Source organism: Panthera pardus, unplaced genomic scaffold (assembly GCF_024362965.1).
Source record: "Panthera pardus isolate Hobbes unplaced genomic scaffold, ASM2436296v1 HiC_scaffold_13, whole genome shotgun sequence".
Taxonomy (NCBI): domain Eukaryota; kingdom Metazoa; phylum Chordata; class Mammalia; order Carnivora; family Felidae; genus Panthera; species Panthera pardus.
This window is the reverse complement of record NW_026526688.1, coordinates 133800160-133822831: the sequence shown is the minus strand read 5'-3', so window position 1 is coordinate 133822831 and position 22672 is coordinate 133800160. Positions and strand designations below refer to the sequence as shown.

The following is a 22672-nucleotide window of genomic DNA, read 5'->3' as shown; positions in this document are numbered from 1 at the left end:
ACCTGAAATGGCCTTAATGGGAAAAAAAAAATGCTCACAACACTGTGGTTTGTCTACTTTTGTGAAAATTTCCAACACTCTACTCTTTACACTTTCCTTCTGACTTGAATTTGCATTTGCTTTCTTTCAATGGCAAATCGAGGCAGATATTCTACCTTACCACCCTGATACATCAACCAGAATACTTAAAAAAAATTCCTATTTCAGAAAATGGGGGAAGGACTAGGGAAAGGACTTCAATCCTTGACTTCTGTCTCCAATTTGACTGGGCTGGTCTTCTCTATTATTCTACTATTATCTACTTTCACCACTCTATTCCTGCTGTTGCACTTTGGTTTTACGTTGTTTGCCTCAATTTTCTGTTTCCTCTTCTGTGCTTCATTCATCCCACTAGGTACCCTTCAAAACCCAGTTTAAATTCCCCTGCTCTTTAATGTGACTGATCGAGTCCATTCTACCTACCACAGACTTTCTTTCATCTGCTCCTGTACTCAGTTTGGCTGCACATTCTAGCCCTAATCTCAAATTGTTTCAAGAATGCTACTTTTCTTAGGCTCTGTGGTTAGCTCCTTGAGGGCAAGGACCTTATCTCATAATTTCGCTCTGCATTTTCCATTGTGTTTAGCACTGTGAGTAATTACATTCAGTGCATACTTGCAAGGCATATTTAACTGAACACATACATCACAGTTATTCATTTAGTAAATGAGATAATGAAAACTCGAGTGCTCGCCAGAGGTAAATCATTACTATTAATTCCCTCATTCATCATACATGTACAGCAGCCTCAGGGGTTAGGGAGCCTAGGACTGCAGTTTTAATTTCGCCTCAGATCTCTCCATTTTGGAGCCAAGAAGTTTAGATTCACCTAGGGCTCAATGCTGTCAGTCCAGGACTACATTTACCCCCAGGTCCCCTTCCCGGAGTGGCCCAGGTTACCCTTATACCTCCGAGAATTAACCCAAACTTTTGAAACTCAAATGACAAGATACTGTTTGCTCTTGAATTCAGCAAGACTTCCTTCTTGATTGTTGAAATCCAAATCTTTTTGCAGGAGGGCAATTGCTGCTAGGACATCTACTTTGCCAAGTCGCAATGTGTAGTCCTACACAGAAAATTGGATATTCTCTATTTTATTCGATTACGTTAAACCTTTTAATTTTTTTTAACTTTAGGAATATCTTAGTTTCAGAGGAATTTTAACATAAGAATTTACATACTTTCCCCCCCCCAAATATGAGTATTTAAGTTTTCCCGAGGGCATGTGGGTTGACGCAGCGCTGCCAGCACACCTTTGAAGATCACTTTACAACTGTGGGAAAACTCACCGAGCTGTTTTCATTGACCCCGCCATTTCCAAGTTGCTATATTGCTGCAGGGAGCTGGCAGAGCCCAGCCCTTTCTCTCTCTCCCCTCTTCTCCTCACCCTTTCAAAGCCCAAATCCGCCCGGTGAGAGTATGGAAACAAGGCTGGAAGCAAGGGAGGGCAAGGTGGGGGAGGGGTCACTTCGATTCACAGGGAAAGAGCGAGCAGTTAGACATTTTTCACTCTCCCCTCACACTCCCCAGGGCCACAAAGTTCTGTTTCTGAAGTTGGAAGCGCGGGGCGGTCGGCGGCGTTTTCGGCTTGGCCTAAAAGTAGGAGTCCACCGTGCAGGGGCTAGGGACTTGGCCGCCCGGCTATCAACCTGAGCTTCTGGTTAGCCAGAACTCTAAAAGCCAGGCCCTAGGCACCGGTTGTCAGGGGAACCGGGGCGCTGGTCTCCCCGGCGACCTCGTCCCTGGGGAGGGGGGCGGGGCTGGATGCCTGGCAGGCCAATGAGGCGGAGGGGAGCGCAGGGTCGCCGATCGACGGTACTCCTAGAGCCCGGGAAAAGGCTTGAGTGACAGGGACGGGGGCGGGGCCGTGCCGGCTGCCTGAGGTGGAGCCCGAGCTGTGCTAGTAGCTCCGGCGGCCGCGGCGCGGCGAGGGTCACACACCATGGTCGCGGCCCCTGGAGACCGGCTTGCTGGCGCGCAGCACTCCCTAGCTCCCCGATCTGCCTCAGCCGTCTCGGCAACGCTCGGAGCTGGCTGCAGGCGTTGAGCCGCCCCCCGCCGGAGGATTTTGGCGAAGCTCTAGGAGGCGCGCACAGGACAGGAGCGCAGAGAGGGTGCGCCAGCACTCGGGGGTCAGGCGGTCGGTCGGGGTCGCCGCCGGAGGGGTGTTTCCGAGGCGTGGAGGAGGAGGAGATGCTGCTCCTCTTCGCCCCCTCCCCAGGCTCCTTCTTCAGCTACTTCGGCCCACGCCCGCAGCCGTTTGGCGGAGAAGAGGTGGTGGCTCTCGGCGCCCCAGGCGGCTGCCGGCGGCCCGCCCCAACGCTGCGTCCCCTCAGCCCTCGCCCCGCGCTCCAGTAGCAGGACCGGGTCTCCGGACGAGCGGGTAAGGACGAGAGCAGCCCTGGGCTGTGCTGGGGATATGCAGAAGTGCAGAACAAAGTACACCACGCTCCCTGTCCTCCTCCTCTCTCGGCTTCTGCTCTTGCCCCTGCAATCAACTCTTCTGTTGCCCAGCTGGGAAAGGAAGTTTGCTTTGGTCTTCGTGGTGGGGTGGCTGGCGTGGGGAAGGAGGAGGCGAAGTTTCACTGTGAATTCTCTAGATCCACCTTCTCGGCCGGATTCCTGGGAATGAAACCCCAGAGGGGGCGTAAGAATAGGTTGTGGGGTAGTAGGGAGTGACATCGCCCCATCCTGCTAGTACAGCTCTGCTCTGTGCGTGCTGTGGGAAGGGATCCCGGAGTCTGTTTCTAATTTCTGTAAATGACTGTGGACATGGTGTGGTTAGAGGCCGCCCAGAAGAATGTGTATATGTAAGGGCTTAGAGAAGAAGGGGTGGGAAGGGGGGAAGAGGGGGCAGAGGGAGAGACACTGCCTGATGCAAGCTCTTTTATTGCTTTTCTCTCCGTGTCCCAGTTAAATACCGCCCCCCGCCCCGCCACATACCCGGCCTTTGCTCATTACATGATACTTAGTACAAAAAGCTGGAAAGCTAAAGTTTGCGAAAGTCGAGAAAGTTCTTAAAAAGTTTAATTGTGAATATACTGGAGAAGGGGGAATGGAGAGAACTATTACCACTAAAATAGAGTTGTAACAATGCAGTTTTCATTTGCTTTACACATATGTGATTGACACCTCCACACACTTCCAGCTAATCTCTTCGACGGCCTTGTGTCATGTTCGTTTAATTGCATCTTTGAAACAACAAACGCGGTGACTTCATAGGGAGCTGCCTGGAGCGGAGTTTACCTCTCAGAAAATGGGGCAATCGGGTTTGTTTTCAAGGCGGGGACCTAAACAAAATGTAGGACACCTGATCTGTGGGATGAAGGGCGCTGGTAACTAATTAGCAAGATTTTAAAATTTACATCTACATTGTTTTACTAAACGTTGGGAAAATTTAGAAAAGTTGCTGTATTATGAAACAAGTGTTGGTATTTCCCCAAATTTGTGATGACCGGGTTGGCAGGATCAAAGTGAAAACTTGCTACCTGCTCACTGGTTGCTTCTGGGTGGTGCTTTGATAAACATTATTTCTCCTTTTAATATCATTAGCATTTTTATTCAGTTTATGCTTGTATTGATTCAGTGAGTTCATACAGAGGCGAACTAACTGCTTTATTAACTAATCCTAAATTTATTGTACTTTTTTATAATAACGTTGTGTTCTGACTTTGATGTTCTAGAGGCTTTGTATGCGTGGGGGAGAGGGTAGGATGGAAGCTGGAATTAAAACTAGAAACGTATCTATGGTTAGTTATTAAGAAAAGGGTTTAATTTGTAGTGACTTTCACTTTTACAATTAGAGAATTATTTCTTTTACCATTATGTACGTTTGACTTTTGAATTGACATTTGCCCCACCAAAATTTTTACTTGCATGTAAAGCCTACTTAGTTTTTGGAGGGTGATTACTAGCATCCAGAAATATTTATAAGTAACTTTTCATGTCACAAGTAACACACACACATACACAAACTGTTAAAACCAATGTCAATTTAAAGGATGAATTTTGGCACTATGATTGGGGTCAAAAGTTGTAGAACTTACATTATCTTTTTCTGGAGGCGTGCCTCAAATGCAGGAAATGAGTGAGAATTGGCTAATCAGTTGTTTCTGGGTAGATAGGTGTCATTCTTTAAATGAATGGAGTTTATGTATCCTTTCTTAAAAAAAAACAAAACAGGTCAAATCCTTGCTTTATTCCACTTTTAATAGGCTAAGGACTGGATGGGGGAGTCTTGTAGCTTCTCTTGTATCAATCGAGTATATTTTTTTCTAGCTCATCTTCTTACCCAGCCTTAAACATACTGGGGAAAAAGGCTGCTGGGGATTAAGCTACTGCTGCTGTTTTCTCTTTGACAGAGTTCGTAATTTTTAAATAAATTATGAAACATGTTTTGTGGTATAATTAAGTAGTAATTAATACCATTTGAAATGGAAAAGAAACACTGCCCATACACCAAGCCAGTGCATTTAGGAGTTAATCCTGTCAACGTATTCTTATTTTGGAACATGCTTTGGAAGAAGTCTGTGCCATTAATTAGAACAGTGAGTTGAAGGTATTCTCCTTTCTGGCCTCTGATGTAACCAAATGTGACTCATTTGAGTTAATGTCACTTCACAAGGTAGGGGCCTGAAAACGGAAGAAAGATCTTGAGTCTTGGGATAGAAGGATTAGTGCTGTTGGGAAGGGTGAGGACCTCTGTTCTGGATTTACCTTCTTTTTTTTTTTTCCTCTGAGAAGTTTTCTGCCTTAATTTGAAAATGAGGGAGCGCCCGTGTAGCTCAGTCAAACATCCAACTTCAGCTCAGATCATTGTCTTGTGGTTTGTGAGTTCAAGCCCTGCGTGGGGCTCTGTGCTCACAGCTTAGAGCTGGAGCCTGCTTCGGATTCTGTGTCTCTCTCTCTGTCCTTACCTTGCTCATGTTCTGTCTTTCTCTGTCAATAATAAATATTTTTTTAATTAAAAAAAAAACAAAAAGAAAAAGAAAATTAAGATGCATTGAACAACTCAGGAACCGAGTTTTTAAAACATTGTTTTAATGAGTAAATTAATGTAAGACTTTCAATGACCTAGGATAAAATAAGAGTTCCTTACTCACTGTGAATATGATCATATCAAAACTGTGGTCTGTAAACTGCTCTGTGAGGAGTTCCTGTAATCCTTGGAGTGGAGGAAAAAAGGATTACAGCCTTTTAAAAGTCTTTAAAATGAAATGAAATAATAAAAATGAAAAAATAAAATGAAAAACTCTTTAAAACCCCTTATTCCTGTTTAGTGTCAGGCGCTGTGAATAAGCGTCTTGTTCTATCCTGTCCAAAGAATGTGTGACTATAGCTAATAGCTTATGAGACAGTAGGAGATCAGTTGTTTTAAGTTCTTAGGATAAGAGGCAGCAAGTCCTAAAAGGTCTAGTGTAGAGGCTGGTATAGATTTGAAGCATCGGCAAAGCTGTTTTCCCCCGGGTTTGCTCTCAGATACTTAGATAATGCGGGAACTCAGATATCAGAACTCAGATAATGCAGGAACAGGGACTGGTTTAAGTACCTGTTTAAGTGTGTTTGCCTTCTTTGCTCTACCACTGAATGCTGCTTTTTCTTTTTCTTTTCTTTCTTTTGTTTGATTCCAGTGTGAAAATTTACTGCAACAAACTTCCTCATAGAGAACCCTCTACTGTAATATATAGAGTGTGGACTTTACTGTTTGATAAACGTGTCCAAATCCTAGAGAATATCTTTAAATTTACCTTCCACATCTGTAAATAAATTACTAATATCTACCTCCCAGCATATGTTGAGGATGAAATTAATAATATACACAAAAGTGGTGAGGGCAAGTTGATACTCAATATTTAGTTTATTTCCTTCCTTTCTAATCTCTTTTACATAATTGAATAACATTCAGTAATCACAAAAATTTATGATTGTAAAACCCAAATCATTTATGAATGTTTAGAATGTTAAGCTCATATTTAGCCCTCAGGTGTTTTGACCTGCATCTGGGTTGTTAAAGGCTGCCCTCTTTGCCTACCAGCAAAGAAATGTCTTCAGTCGCATATTGCATCTATGCATAATAAATAATTTCTCATTTTCTTTCTAGTTTAGTAATTCTCAACTCTGGCTGCATGTTAGAATCTCCTGGGTCGCTTAAAAATTTTTTTTATGCCCAGGACTCTACCCAGACCAATTAAACCAGAAGCCTGGGGAGATGAGACCCAGGCATCCATATTTTTGGAAGTTTACTAAGAAATTACAACATGGAGCCAATTTGTGAACCAATATTCTAGTCCTCCCTAGAAGGTGAGTATAGAAAATTTGATTCCCACAAATGCAACAACGTTTTTATGTTGTGGCATAGTCCTTTCCTCTTTATAAATCAGAAAAGTAAAAACAAAAAAAACAAAACAAACCCAAAACACTTATGTTTCAGAAGCATCTGTGTATATGTCTATCTACAGGATTTTTACTATTTGAATCCGAGTTTAAGGTACAAATCCCTCTACTTCCTTAGTGCTTCACTGTCCGATGTAGTAGTCCCAGCCATGTATCACTAAATTTAATTTAATTAGATGCAACTTAAGATTCAATTTCTCATTCCCACTAGTCACATTTTCAGTGCTCCGTAGTCACTTGTGGCTGGAAGGCACTATATTGGACAGCTCAGATACAGGACATTTCTGTAATCACAAAATTCTGTGTTACCTGAAGGTTTTTTAAAAATTTTTAATTTTTATTGTAGTATAGTTTGATGCACACTACCTAGAGATTTTCAAATTTATATTCCATTTCTCATCATCTGAAATGGGTGTGTATATAAATATAGTCATTTCCTTCAGATTTATCATTTTAAATATGTTATTTTTGATACTTTTTTTCTAATAAGGAGAAATACTGCACGTTTGATGCTTATATTACATCTTTTCTCAGTCTGCTATACCTAGTTGTAAGAGTTTCCTTTCCAAAGTTAACTGAGGGGTGGAACTTTAGTGTCCTTGTGTGTATTATTTGTATCAGTAAGTCCTGGATCGAACCAGTGGCTTAATTGCCCTTGTGTACTACAACAGTTTCAAATCTGAAAATAAAGTCCATCATTTCACCTGAAGTGTTGGAATTTGATTCAAGGATTTTCAAATCCTTGGTGAAGGTTTCTTTTTCTCTTTTAGATATGGAGACTCTTAGTTGTCATATAATATGATTGAATTTTCCAATAGAAAACCATCATATTAGTTTCAACATGAACATACAGAGGCATGAGAGATTTTATGTTTTTCCCATAAGGGAAAGCATCCCCTTCAACAAAAATGAAGTTCTTAAACTATTTGAGGTGATTGGAAGCTAACACTGTGTCATGAATTTTAATAGTGTTTGCCACTTGTTATCTACTGATGGGCAGCTTAGAAGAAACAGTAATGTTCCATCTCACGTGTCCTCCCCGCCTCCTTAATACATCTAAAAAAAAAAATCAGTTTTCTTTATTGGTTTAGTGTGTAAGTAGACAAGGAATCAAATTATTTTCTTTTTTTTTAAGTTTTTTTTTTTTTTTTTAATGTTTGTTTATTTTTGAGAGAGGGACAGAGACAGAGACAGAGCACAAGCAGGGGAGGGGCAGAGAGAGAGGGAGACACAGAATCTGAAGCAGGCTCCAGGCTCCAAACTGTCGGCACAGAGCCCCATGCGGGGCTGGAACTCATGAACTGCAAGATAATGACCTGAGCCAAAGTTAGACACTTAACCTGAGCCACCCAGGTGCCCCCAAATTATTTTCAATTAAAAGTATTCTTTTTTTTTTCTCCTGCAGGTAGATGGTACTTTTGTTTTTTTATAAACACATGCTTTTTTACCTACTCAGATCAGACAAGTTGCATCCAGAACATTGAGAGTTATTTTGTTGAAAGCATGCCTGATGGAGTATTTTGTATACAGTATCATTTTAATGCTTTTCCACTTAGATCTTTTTTTTTTTTTTTTTTTTTATGTTCATTTTTGAGAGAAAGAAAGCAGGAGCCAGAGAGGGTGGGAGAGAGTTGGAGCAACAGAGGATCTGAAATGGACTCTGCGCTGATAGCAGAGAGCCCAATGTGGGGCTTGATCTCACGAACCAAGATCATGACCTGAGCCAAAGTCTGTTGCTTAACTGACTGAGCCACCAAGGCGCCTTTCCCCTTAGTTCTAATGTAGTCCGTGGAACAAAAATGAAACATTCTTGTTGAGTACCTTAAATTAAGGTTAGAATGACTATATAACCTGAGAATGTGGTAGAAATATTCAAAGTTGGTGTTTTTTGTCTGCTTCTTTTTTTGTTTTTTTTTTTTTGGAAGAAAGATAAAGCCTGGGAATTTTTTTAAATAAGGGAGCCTTTTTAAGAAATTTAGTTTTTGTCAGTACTGCTAAGTATTACTTATGCACTTTTTCTAGAGAAGTATAATTTTTAAACTAAACATATAAACTATGAGGAGATGAATATTTTAGGTCTTAGGGCAATCGGATATATCTTCTGGAGAATATAACGTAATTCAGTTTTGAAGTAAAAATAAATAATAAGTATTTTGGTACAGAAATTTCCCTTATTGTAAGGTTTTGATTTATTCTCAATGTCTTTCATATTCTTGTGCTGAGGTGTAATTTTATGGAATTATTTGAGCATAGTATTAATTCATCCTTCACACAATCTGTTTTAATTTAATTCTGATGTTAGTGTCTATACTTAGTTTAAGGAATGAGCTTCAGGCAATGATTCAGATATAATGTATTTCAGTTTTCTAAGTACTGTGTGAAATTTACCAAGGCTAAATTGAATTATAGCTGCACTCCATGAAAGCTTGAATAGGTGTTTTGTTAAAACAGAATACAAAACAAAACCCTGAAAATTAAAAATATATGTATATATAATAAATATAATAGAAACTTTAGTTCAAGAATGTTCAGTTGTCAAATCTAAGCTAGGTAAAACTGTATTGTAGATATGTACCATTCAGTTGAGTCCAATCAGAACTTCAAAATTCTGGCTCTACTTTGAGGGGTATACAAATGAATAGCAAATTGGAAATGTGTTATTACACAGTACCCAGCAATACTGTTACTTTAGTTATAATTCAACTCGACATATTCTCCAACACTCATATGATATAGTTCTTCAAGTTACAATGAGAAATCTAGACTCTTCTCCATTATTAAAATTTACTAGGAATTTCCTTTAATTTTTAAGTAAAAGAAAATATTTTAATGTGGTCACATAATATATCATACTCATTGTGTAACTGAAGACCAAACTGAGCTATGTCTTTAAAGTAAGATTTTATCTGAATCTTTCTCAGTGTTTATGTTAGTACACCAAGACTTCTAACTTCAAAGGGATTTTAAGATTGTATTGAGATACTAAGATTTAATTGAAAAATGAGTAATACTGTTCTTCTATCTAAATGGATACTAAAGAATCACTTTTGGTGAGCCAAGCTAGCTGAGTGTTTTTCTAGTACCAGTATTGATGAATCTGGACCAATCTGACGACATTCAGATGGGATGCCCAGCTCCCTTTTTAATTGTTCTTTATTCAGTAAATATATATTGAATTCCTATTTTCTGCCAGACCCTCTGCAAGGCACTGGTGGTACACAGAAAGGACACATTTCTAAGACAGCAGATAAATGGAGTAGTCTCTGGCCACATAGCTTTAATTACTCGAATTCATGCCACTGAGTCCACCTAGTGACAGGATATACTGACATAGAACAGCTGTGAAGATAAAATTAAATGACTTGTAAAATTGCCTTATAAAATCCCATAGACACATGTATACCTATTTAAGTATATATGAATTGTTTTTAGATGCTACTGTGCATGATGTTGACCACTTCTGCTTGATTTAGAGAGACAGAATAGCATGGTATAGCATAGACTCTGGAGCTAGACTGCTTGGGGTTTGATTTCTGACTATGATTTAGTTTGTGTAAGTTTTTTTTTTTTTTTAATTAAAAAATTTTTTTAACTTTATTTATTTTGAAAGAGAGAGAGAGCGAGCACAAGCAGGGGAGGGGCAGAGATAGAGGGAGAGAGAGAATCCCAAGCAGGCTCTGTGCTGTCAGCACAGAAACAGACACGGGGCTCGAACTCACAAACCGTGAAATCATGACCTTAGCCGAAACAAGAGTCGGATGCTTAACCAACTGAGGCACCCAGGCACCCCTGTGTAAGTTTCTTAACCTTATTGTCCTTTAGTTTCCTCATCTGCAAAATGAGGATGATGATCAGGCCGCTTTCATGGGATTGTTGTAAGGACTAAATGAGTTCGTACATGTAAGCACTTAGAGCAGTGCCCATTGCATACTAAGTATTTAGTAAATATTAGCGATTATTATTTGTGATATACTTTTGATTTATTGCAGTTTGTTTTTCGTTTTGTTTTTTCTTTTCTTTTTTTTTAGCACTGGGTAAAGGTAATATGTGAACTTAAATATGCTTTTTTGTTTCAAATTTTATGGCCCTACTTTGTTCCTTGGACTGCATGTTTCTTCCACTCATTGTTTGGGCTCGTTGGTATATATAACGTGTTCCTGATTTTTACACAGTTAGTGGAACTTATAAATGTCATTCCTCTCAAACATTTTTAGAACAATATATCTCCTATTTTGAGTTACTTTTAAAGTGTATAGTGTGTTGTTTTTAACTTTTTTTTTTTTAATGTTTATTTATTTTTGAGAGAGTGAATGAGCAAGTGGGGAAGGGGCAGAGTAAGAGGGAGACCAAGGATCCAAAGTGGGCTCTGCGCTGTCAGCAGAGAGCCAGATGCAGGGCTCAAACCCTCGAACCCTGAAATCATGACCTGAGCTGAAGTCAGATGCTTAACCAGCTGAGCCACCCAAGTGCCCCTAAAACTATGGCATGTTTCTTTGAATCTCCTTTTTAGTGGCACAGCTCTTTAAGAGTATTTTGATTCAGTTTAATAATAGATTTATTCTTATTTTAGAAAGGTGAGCATGTAAGGAGGATAATTTGAATTAAAATGAAAAATGCTTATAAAATAAGGAGTGATTTTTAAAATATGGCTCAAAGCATAATTAGAAAAGAGAGTCCCAAAAATGTTTCTGATATCATTATGTTTGAGGACAAGTGTATGTATCTTTCCAAAATACCTATTTTCAAAGATAACACTCTCAGATATATAAATTCTAGTATAGTTAAATGTACATGTTCACAGTCTCACAAACAGAGTTATTACCTAATATTCGCAAATTATGTGTGTCCTCTGGGAGTGTTGTGTAGCATAACCTAAAATTCTTTAGAATGTGTTTGTGGGCATACTTCCCCACTAATCCTGTGAACGCTTTTAGAACTTTTAATATACTGATATACCTTATGAATCTCCCAGATGATGTCATATGTGTAATTTTTCATTTATTTGGCAATAACTACAGAATTTATAGTACATGTCTTAGCATCACTCATGATAGAGGCACTGATTTGGGAAAAATGCTGCCTGAGGTATTCTTTGTGTCTGTCCTCTCCAAGACCACTGCAGTGAATTACTTGTTCTGCTTTTTCTAATTAGAAGTTTCATTGCATTGCTAGTACAAGAGACCTGAATACAGTGTACAGTGTAGGATGGCCTAAAGAAGGGAGGCACTTACTTTTCTCTAACATATCACGAAATCCAGCCATAATATTCCAGAGTAAGTATGGCACTTTCAAGACATGGCAGTGAACCCAGACATCTTTTTTCTTCTCCACCTCCTTGGTGCATGGCGTTCATCTCAAGATGGCCTGTGGTCACAAAAGGACTGCCAGCATTCTACTCAAAATGCACTGTGTTTCCAGGCAGGCAGAATACAGAAGAAATGGCAAAAAAAAGGTGTGCCTTCCAGATGAGTCAGATTCTTTCAAAAGTTTTCTTGAAAGCCCTACCCAGTGGCTTCTGTTTATATTGGCCACCCCTACTTGTAAGGGAAGCTGGGGATTCAAGTTTTTTGCTGGGTACTTGGCTATTCCAAAACTAATTAAGGAAACTAGATATTGGGGATTCAATTATTGTTCTTGCCAGAGTTCCCAACATCTGATGTCCATTTGTTTCCAGTTTAGTGGAATTTTATTGAAGTATACATAGATAAATTATAGACCATATGCTAGCTTTTGTGGGGGGATGGATGGGGACTTGGTTTTATTGACTTACCGGTTGATATCTAACACATAAATAATGCTAATTAAAGTGTCTTGACCCAGAGGATATTTAAGAAACTCTATTTACTATCTGTGCAGGCTGGATCATGGCCATTAAGATTATTTGGTACTTTTATACTTTGTATTGTTTGATATTTAAATTCCTGGTGATAATATGTCTTCATTCATACGACTTTTAAAAATCAGTATTTGACCTACCATTGAAATTTTAAATTGAGTTATTGTTAATCTTTAGCAAAACAAAATTAATGTATTTATATTCATTTTTAAGTGTTCAGCTTTTGTGAAAACTATAGCTAGTGTCATTTATTTATTCACATCCAGACATAAATTAGGTGGTATAGTGTAGTAGAAAGAGCACATAATTTAAATTTAGATAGTCTTTGGTTTGTATTTAGCTCTTTTAGTAATTAGAGTTGTTTTGGATAAGACATTTACTCTTGGATCTGATCCATAAAATGGAAATAGTAATGTCTATCTCATAAGGTTTTGTGCATTTCTTCCTGAGTTATTGCACATACAGGTTATTGCCCACTGATTCACTTTACAAAAATTCTTTACCTTTCACTTCCCTCTTCAGCTGTGTATATATTGGAGGAAATAGCAGCCAGACGTATGATGAATAATCATTAGACAAAAACATAGTTTATCTCTTTATCACCCAAATTTTAGCCTCTCTAATATACATTGTCTTGATTATGTCATTGACTATGTCTTGGGTATCAGATTGGTTTTTATGTCTGATCTTTTTAGACATGGTAGCTACATACAGGTCATGTTAAGACAAAAATAGTTGGTATTTTAAAGGAAATAAAATGGGCAAATCTGCCATATCCCTTTGAATATGTGGAAAATTTGGAAGTTGGTAGAAAAGAATATCCACAGGATTCTCTGACTATAGTTAAAATAGTAACAATTAGAGCTCAGTTTTTTTTTAGGAGGGGGTTAGAAATGTTTTATAAGTAGTATAAATTTATTTTTGTCTTGAATGTCTTTTGTTTCTTGTCTAAACGAATTATACAGTTGTAAAGTATTTACTCTGTGTTCAGAATTTTTTTCTGTGTTTTTGAGAAATACTGAAAAATAAAAGGAAAATGGTTCTTACCAAAATACCTAAAATCTACATTAAAAAAATGTATACAGGAAACCATTATATTATAAAACACTGAATAAGTGCAATAAAAGTTTTAAGGAAGAAAATGTGGCATGATTCACTCAGGGTTCACTTGGGGGCCAGAGCCTGAGCTGGTTGGAAGACGTTAGTAGATAGGTGTCTGGGAATGAGGATTGTGAATCAACAGGATAGAAGATTTGAGTGAGTGAATTCAGGAGAGAGGAAATGTTTAAAAAGTGCTGAAGATGGTATGTGAAAGTGAGAAGAGTATGGGGCTGGGGAAGGAAATGTCTAAAGAGTAAAAGAGCTAGGAAAGTGTAATGTTGAAGAAAAGTGCATTAGGGGAGTCTGTCAAGGGAGTACGTGACTAATAGTGCCAGACGCCACAGGGATCCAAAGAAAGATGACTGAAGAAAAGCAAAAGAAAAAGAATGGTATGATCAGCTGAATATTATTACCTTCAAAAGAAGCATTTTACTATACTGATAAGAAGGGGAGGGAATAGCAAGGAAATTAAAATGGAGGATAGCATTTGGTGGCAAAACAGATGAGATTTGGATGATATAAGAGATTTCATAGGTAAGAAAAAAATTTAGTTGCAGGATTGAAGATGGTAAAAGAACAGATTCTGTAAGATTAAGTGATTTAAAATACCAGAAAGGGTGAAACAGTAATTTCCTCTGGATGGGAAGGAATGAGCCCTAGGTAGAATTGTTAGCATTAGTCATAAGGAGAGCGATTTTTCTGTAAGATTGAAGGGAAGGCTATGAAGATAGATGTGGGCCTATTGATGAATAGAAATGAAAATAAGGTTGTGTAGGAGATTTCACACTTAACGCTGTTATCTTCAGAAAGTGCTGTCAGAGGCAAGGTTACCTGTTTTTAAGTATGATTTGGGTAGTGGTGAAGAATTGGAGATTTGAGGAGAGAGGTAAAGGTTAGAAATCACGGTTAGGAAAGTGATGGGAGATTGATAAAGGACTTATAGGTCTTATCAGTTTAAAGTTGAATAGTTTGAACAGTGTTGGGCTAAATCTGAAGAAAATGGAAAGTAATGACAGGTATTAATGTAGTCTGTGATGTTCAACTAGAATATGAGACTTAGAATAATGAGGAAACCTCACCGAGGCTGGGAAGATTGGGTCAAATGGGAAGTAATTTTTTATCAGCTCTTACTGAGCTTGCTCAATGAGTCAACTATTGATTGATTGGAAGGTATTTATCATTTGCTATCTGCCACTTTAACCAAATAAGCTGACAAAGGATATTAACTCTGTAACGTGTGATTTTCAATTGAAAATGCTATGTAGACTAGTTACTGCTTGATTTGCTAAATCTAACATTGGGGATTATATTTAAAATCAACTATCTCAGCTATAAATTCAGAAAAAGTGTTTAAATAAGAATCCATTTCTGTTGTTTAGTATTCTGCTATAATATTTGGATTATTTATTTGCCACTAGTGTGACTTTCCTGTCAGCTTGTATACTTAATTATTATGATGATGGTTACCAATAGGATTCAAAACTTAAAATTATTTAGAAATGTCTGCAGACTGCTTTAGCTACAAGAGATTTTTTAATCCTCTTCTTAGAAGTTAGCATTATCATTGGCAGATATCAACCCCTAGAAAGTTTAGCAATAGACTCTTGTTTCCATTTTCAATCCAAGTAAATGTTTTATCTGCTATATCAAGTGTGATGTAGGGAATGCAATTCAAAAATATATTTAGTATTTTACCAACTCAGAACTTGCTTTATTCTTTAATTTCTGAAACAACATACTACTAAAATCTTGGCTATTTCCAAATGGTTGGTTGATTGACTAAAGTCACCTAGTTGATTGTTAAGTAATAGCAAAATTCGGTGTAGGCCTCTAAAAATAGTGTCTTAGCTGGCCAAATCATTTAAAGGATTACTTGTCATTGCCTTGATTAATAAAGTGTAGGGGCGCCTGGGTGGCGCAGTCGGTTAAGCGTCCGACTTCAGCCAGGTCACGATCTCACGGTCCGGTCCGTGAGTTCGAGCCCCGCGTCAGGCTCTGGGCTGATGGCTCAGAGCCTGGAGCCTGTTTCCGATTCTGTGTCTCCCTCTCTCTCTGTCCCTCCCCCGTTCATGCTCTGTCTCTCTCTGTCCCAAAAATAAATAAACGTTGAAAAAAAAAAAAAAAGATTAATAAAGTGTACATAGTGGTGGCTGGCGCCTTTTCCTTTTCTGTTGCTTTTTATAAACTACCAAATAGTTCTAAGGGGGAAAAAAAAGCTAGAATTAATGTTACTCTAGCTTATAAATTAGTTCACTAGATACTAGTTCACTTAGCATCCTTGTAAGTATATTTGACCTTTAGTTATGTGAAAAAGTCTTAATCAAGAATTTATTCTGTCTGAAGAGAAATAGCTTCAATAACGTATGATATAAACAGTGAAATTCATTTCTTATGATGCCATTAAAACTATTAGTTAATCTTTAAAAAATTATTTAAATCCTCTTTATTACCCTATTGACAGACATTACAAAAATTTTCATATCTTTATTTTTTTTTATTTTTTAAATTTTTTATTTTATTTTTTGAGAGAAAGAGAGAGTGAGGGAAGCGGCAGAGAAAGAGCGAGACACAGAATCTGAAACAGGTTTCAGGCTCTGAGCTGTCAGCACAGAGCCGATGTGGGGCTCGAACCTAGGAACTGTGAGATCATGACTCGAGCCACAGTTGGATGCCCAACCAAATGAGCCACCTCCTATCTCTCTTTTTGACAATTAGCTTTTTAGACTGAACAATATTTTTAAAACTAACTATATAATGTAGCAGTATGTAAATATGTATCTGTGCCATCATAATCTAGAGATTAAGCCAATAATTGATACACAAACCACACACACATATATTTATGATGTCTTTGAAACCACCTAAACATTGAACATTAAAAATGTTTAAATGACAAGATGCTGTTTGTGTGTGTATTTACTATGTGCTAGGCACAATTTTAAGAATTTGACACATAGAATATTATTTATTTTGACTATAATCCCATGAAATGTGTGCTATTATTCTTATGTTATAGATGAGAAAACTAAGGCTTTAATGAGCTGTCATAGGTCACACAGCTTGTTGGTAGTGGAGCAGGGATTTGAATCTGTGTCTGACTCCAAAGTTAGTGATCTTAACCATAGCTTCTCATGTGAATAGAATCTTTTAAAATGAGCAATATCAAGAAGGGGCAAAAAAATTATCTCAGTTTGCATAGAAAATGTATAGAAAACTCCACAGTCTGTGTTGGAATCTAAATTTATGAAATTGTGAGCTTTTCAATAACTGTTCTTGCATTGGTAGTATATTTTCCTTCCAGCTTTTTTCCCCTGAAGGTCTCCTTCTAACCTGTAGTCTTCATAGCATCAAGTTTCTATCAACTGTTATGTAAAGATAATAAAGCATCCTTTTGAAAATCTTTAAAAACTGCTTACATGCTCATCACAGCATTATTTGTAATGTTATAAAATTGGAAACAACATAAGTAGCTTACAGAGGAAGAATGAAGTATTCTAAATCCTTACAATGGAATTTTGTGATCATCAAAAATTAGGTTGGTAAGAGGTTGTTTATAACATAGAAATATGTTAGATAGAAAGAAGATAAAACTTAGTAAATCATAAGTATAGCTATAATTTTTGTTTTGCTTTATTTTTTATGAAAACTTTTTTCTTACATCATTGAGAGAATATGCATTGCTCATTAAATGAAAAGAATGATGAAGCTAGAACAAGCAATCCTAAAATTCATATGGAACCACAAAAGGCCCAGAATAGCCAAAGTAATTTTGAAGAAGAAGACCAAAGCAGGAGGCACCACAATCCCAGACTTTAGCCTCTACTACAAAGCTGTAATCATCAAGGCAGCATGGTATTGGCACAAAAACAGACACATAGACCAATGGAATAGAATAGAAACCCCAGAACTAGACCCATAAAAGTATGGCCAACTAATCTTTGACAAAGCAGGAAAGAATATCCAATGGAAAAAAGACAGTCTCTTTAACAAATGGTGCTGGGAGAACTGGATGGCAACATGCAGAAGAATGAAACTAGACCACTTTCTTGCACCATTCACAAAAATAAACTCAAAATGGATAAAGGACCTGAATGTGAGACAGGAAACCATCAAAACCCTCGAGGAGAAAGCAGGAAAAGACCTCTCTGACCTCAGCCGCGGCAATTTCTTACTTGACACATCCCCAAAGGCAAGGGAATTAAAAGCAAAAATGAACTTTTGGGACCTCATGAAGATAAAAAGCTTCTTCACAGCAAAGGAAACAACCGACAAAACTAAAAGGCAACCAATGGAATGGGAAAAGATATTTGCAAATGACATATCAGACAAAGGGCTAGTATCCAAAATCTATAAAGAGCTCACCAAACTCCACACCCAAAAAACAAATAATCCAGTGAAGAAACGGGCAGAAAACATGAATAGACACTTCTCTAAAGAAGACCTCCAGATGGCCAACAGGCACATGAAAAGATGCTCAATGTCGCTCATCAGGGAAATACAAATCAAAAGCACACTCAGATATCACCTCACGCCAGTCACAGTGGCCAAAATGAACAAATCAGGAGACTATGGATGCTGGAGAGGATGTGGAGAAATGGGAACCCTCTTGCACTGTTGGTGGGAATGCAAATTGGTGCAGCCACTCTGGAAAACAGTGTGGAGGTTCCTCAAAAAATTAAAAATAGACCTACCCTATGACCGAGCAATAGCACTGCTAGGAATTTACCCAAGGGATACAGGAGTGCTGATGCATAGGGGCACTTGTACCCCAATCTTTATAGCAGCACTCTCAACAATAGCCAAATTGTGGAAAAAGCCTAAATGTCCATCAACTGATGAATGGATAAAGAAATTGTGGTTTATATACACAATGGAGTACTACGTGGCAATGAGAAAGAATGAAATATGGCCCTTTGTAGCAACGTGGATGGAACTGGAGAGTGTGATGCTAAGTGAAATAAACCATACAGGGAAAGACAGATACCATATGGTTTCACTATTATGTGGATCCTGAGAAACTTAACAGAAACCCATGGGGGAGGGGAAGGAAAAAAAAAAAGAGGTTAGAGTGGGAGAGAGCCAAAGCATAAGAGACTCTTAAAAACTGAGAACAAACTGAGGGTTGATGGGGGGTGGGAGAGAGGGGAGGGTGGGTGATGGGTATTGAGGAGGGCACCTTTTGGGATGAGCACTGGGTGTTGCATGGAAACCAATTTGACAATAAATTTCATATATTAAAAAAAATGAAAAATTTGTCTATTTTCTTTAGTCTTTGTGTATTTAAAATTATTAAAAATTGTTTTAAAATGCATTTAATATAATCTTTAATAGGCTGGTCTAAAATAAAACCTCTTTTTCTGAGATATAGATGGTTTTATTTATTTTAGTATTTTTTAAAGTTTTAGTTTAAATTCCAATTAGTTAGCATACTGTGTTGTGTTATTTTCAGGTGTACAACACAGTGATTCTAAACTTCCATACAACATCCAGTGCTCATCACAAGTGCACTCCTTAATCCCTATCACCTATGTAACACATCTCCCCATCAGCCTCCCCTCTGGTAACCATCACATCGTTCTCTGTAATTAAGCATCTGGCGCCCGCCTGGGTGGCTCAGTCAGTTAGGTGTCCAACTCTCGATTTTGGCTCAGGTTATGATCTCACATTTGTGAGATCAGGCCCTACATCGGGCTCTGCACTGGGCATGGAGCCTGCTTGAGATTCTCTCTCTCCCTCTCCACCTGCCCTGCTTGTGCTCTCTCACTTTCAAAACCAACCAAACAAAAGTCTTTCTTGATTTGCCTTTCTTCCTCTTTTTTCCCCCCCTTTGCTAGTTTTTCTCTTAAACTCCACATGTGAGTGAAATCAAATGGTATTTGTCTTTCTGTGATTTATTTTGCTTAGGATTATACTCTCTGGCTCCATCCATGTTGTTGCAGATGGCAAGATTTCATTCTTTTTTTATGGCTGAGTAATATTCCTGTGTGTTTGTATGTATCACATCTTCTTTATCAGTCATTGGACACTGGGCTATTGCTCTGTCTATAATTTGGCTATTGTAGATAATCCAGCTGTAAACATCAGTATGCATGTATCCTTTTAAATTAGTAGTTTTGTATTCTTTGGGTGAATATAAAAAGAATACAAATATGAAAATTTTAATTCTAGAAAAGACCAGAAAGAAACAAAAATCCTCCAAATGGTGATATGTAAGGGAAAACCAACCTGTTTTAGGAGTTCAAAGATTAGGTTGTGAGGAGCTTATGACATATAGAAATGTTCTGTTGAGAAACAGATTATATTTTAACTGAAGATTTTTCTTTTAAATATGGAAGAGGCTTATTATAATGCATTGAGTTCTCTTAGCCAATTCTTCAGACAACTAGTAAATGTATTTGAGGCTGGGTTATTGTTTTATAAGAATATTTATTTAATAAAGATAATACACACTTATTAAGTGTACTGTTTAATGTAGTAAAAATTTAATTCCTTAAAGCAACCTTAAAATAGATACTATTGTTATTTTCATTTTTATAGGTAAGGAAGCAGAGATAGACTTTTGCCTAAAGTAATATAGGTGGTTAAGAGGGAGAGCCAGCATTATGAATCTCTTCAATCTGCTCCCTTAAGCCTATTTTCATTTTTTAAAAATGTCTACTTATTTATTTTGAGAGAGAGAGAGAGTGCATGCATGCAGGGAGAGGCAGAGAGAGCAGGAGAGAATCCCAAGCAGCCTTCACACTGTCATTGCAGAGCCCCATATGGGGCTTGATCTCATGAACCATGAGATCATGACCTGAGCCGAAATCAGGAGTCAGACGCTTAACCTACTGAGCCACGCAGGCTCCCCATGTTTACATTTTAATAGTGAGAATCATTTATAATTTAGTTCAGGGTTAGAAGTAATGATCTTATTAAGGTATGGTCATTAAGAATACTTTGACCAACTTGCCATTCCATTCTTAGTGCATTTAAAAATTGTTCTTTGATTTGTTGACAACTGTTATTTACAGAGTCCCAAACTGTTGGTGACTGCTAACAAAGTTTCTTTTCTTCTCCTTTGAATCAGCTCTTTCAGTAGGCCTGCATGCTTTGTATGTGGCAGTGTAAAAAATATCTGATAGGAGAACTCCAAAAAGGTTTAGTTTATCATGTGGTTTTAAAATTCATTCACAATATTATTGGCTGACGATTATTCTTATTTAGAGAAGTAGAATTTGTAAAGTATTTTGTGATATAAAATTAAAATCACTTACTAACCCTTTCCCTTAATTGCCTTCACATACTTTTGTTTTCTTTCTTTTTTTTTTTTTTGGCACGTAAAAGTTGTATACTGTTCTCACACAATTAGTTTCGGTGATCATGTAGTTCTTTTGTTAAGTAAACAGTTTTGTTGCCCTATGAAGGGGTTGAGTTGTCTAGACTTTAATTATTATCGCAGATAAAGTTTGCTTTCTTAATTTTTAGAATAGATAAAACATATATATTGTATAAGATTTAAAGGTACAAAGATTGAAGAGAAGTCAGCTTTCTATTCCTATCTCCAGGTACCTTCCCTGGGGTGCTCTGCTGTGTTCTTCATTTTCAGTAGTGTCTCCAAAGCCAGGAGGAAACACTGAGTGATGTGCCAAACTGTTTTAGTCTTTCTTAATGTGAAACATGTACCATTTCAATATGGTACACATTTCTTGAAAAGAATTTATACAAATAAAGTTTTCCTTTTTTATATATTAAATAGTGTGTCTTCATTTTTTTTTGCTTTTCTTTTTTTCTCTCAAGTTATGTTATCAGTCAACATTTCTCATACTTTTGGCCTGTTAATTCCCATTCTTTTATTACCAGTTAAAAATATGTTACAGTAATAGCAAACATGAATGACTTATCTCTAATTATACTGTTGTATTTAAGTTGAAAGAAATTTTTTAACTGAGGTTGACAAAGATTGGGTATAGCTGAAGTTGGATCCTTTTACAGTTGGAAGGGGAACTTAGACCCTATTTCAGTTCTCTTCTTATAAAGCACTGAGGTGCAGAGAAATTCCAATATAGAGATTTTTGGTGTATAGAAATTTGATGTATAGCATTCTTTTTTAAACATGCTTTCTTTTCTAGTTTTCTTGGTTGAAGCATGAATACTGAAAACTAAATACAGAATTACTCTTATTGTGTACCTAAAGTGTACCTAAAGTTCAGACTTTTTTTTTCTGCTTAAGTAGAGTGCATTGGGAGGAAAAGTATGCCAGAGCATAATTTTGTAGTAACATTGTTTTAGTTCTTTGTAATTATGCTTCCTTTTATGTGTACCTTTTAAAACATTGGCAAAAGGTAAGGTGGATTGTGGTTTCCAGATGTGAGCTGTATTTGAATTATCAATGAATCTGTTAAAAATAAACATTTTGGGATACTTCCTAGACTCCCCAGGAATCTATAGTTTAAAAATGTGCCCCAGATGCAGTTTTCCTACAATTGGTAGAAAATAAGTACTCTTTTCAATGTATCTTTCTAGGAATCACATCTCCCCTTCAAAAAAATAAAATAAAAATAAAAAGATATTTTAGTGATGCTTTTATATGTTTGTTTTCTAAGTTAAAAAGAGTGGGTTAATTTGTTAGGATATGATTATACATACCCTCAGTCAGGTGTCACTAGCCTAAATGTCTATAAAGACAAGAAGTGCTGGGGGTAGTTGGGGCAGGGCGGGGGGGGGGGGAACAGTAGTGAGTGATGGACACTGTAGTAAACTAAAGGGCTCAGACTCTAGCTAAAAGGGACATCTGCTCCCCACCTTGAGTGCTACCATATCTCTTTCCCCAAGATTTTTGTATGAAGTCTCTCCAATTTGTGAAATTTTCCAATTTATAAATATTGGCTACAAATAACACTTGTGTAAATTTGATATGACCATTACTTTATAGGCCAAATACAACATGTCTGCAGGCTAAAGAAAGTCCATGGACCACTGGCATAAAACCTATGCTGTAGGAACTAGGTACCTTACACTTGCGTGAACTTGCCATATTTTGTTTTGACATTTAAGGGATAATAATAATGCTTCCAGCTATCTGCTTATTAAGTAAGTAAACATTAGCATATTAAGTAAGTAAACATTGGTTTTTGTGTAGGAAGTAAGAAAAGAACAAAAGACTATTTTGTAAAATATATAGAAGATAATGTCTGATGTGCAAATGTATCAGATTTTTGGTTTCTGTGATTTTTCTTAGAAAAGTTTTATTTTCAACCCTCTCTCAAGGCCTGCTATTCTTCCTTTTTCCTGCCTCCTCCTACTTGGTATTCAGTATTTCCC

The 22672-nt window shown here is 37.5% G+C and overlaps 1 protein-coding gene across 8 annotated transcripts in view; it reads left to right on the top strand.

Moving 5' to 3' along the window:
• The first annotated feature begins 1976 nt into the window (after window positions 1-1976).
• The window catches only part of PTPN13 (protein tyrosine phosphatase non-receptor type 13), a 227976-nt gene continuing 207280 nt past the window's right edge, over window positions 1977-22672 (top strand). For all 8 annotated transcript variants that reach the window (XM_053901411.1, XM_053901413.1, XM_053901412.1 and 5 more), the window contains exon 1: window positions 1977-2422. The gene's annotated coding sequence lies outside the window, so the exon portion shown is untranslated. The remainder of the gene's footprint in view (window positions 2423-22672) is intronic.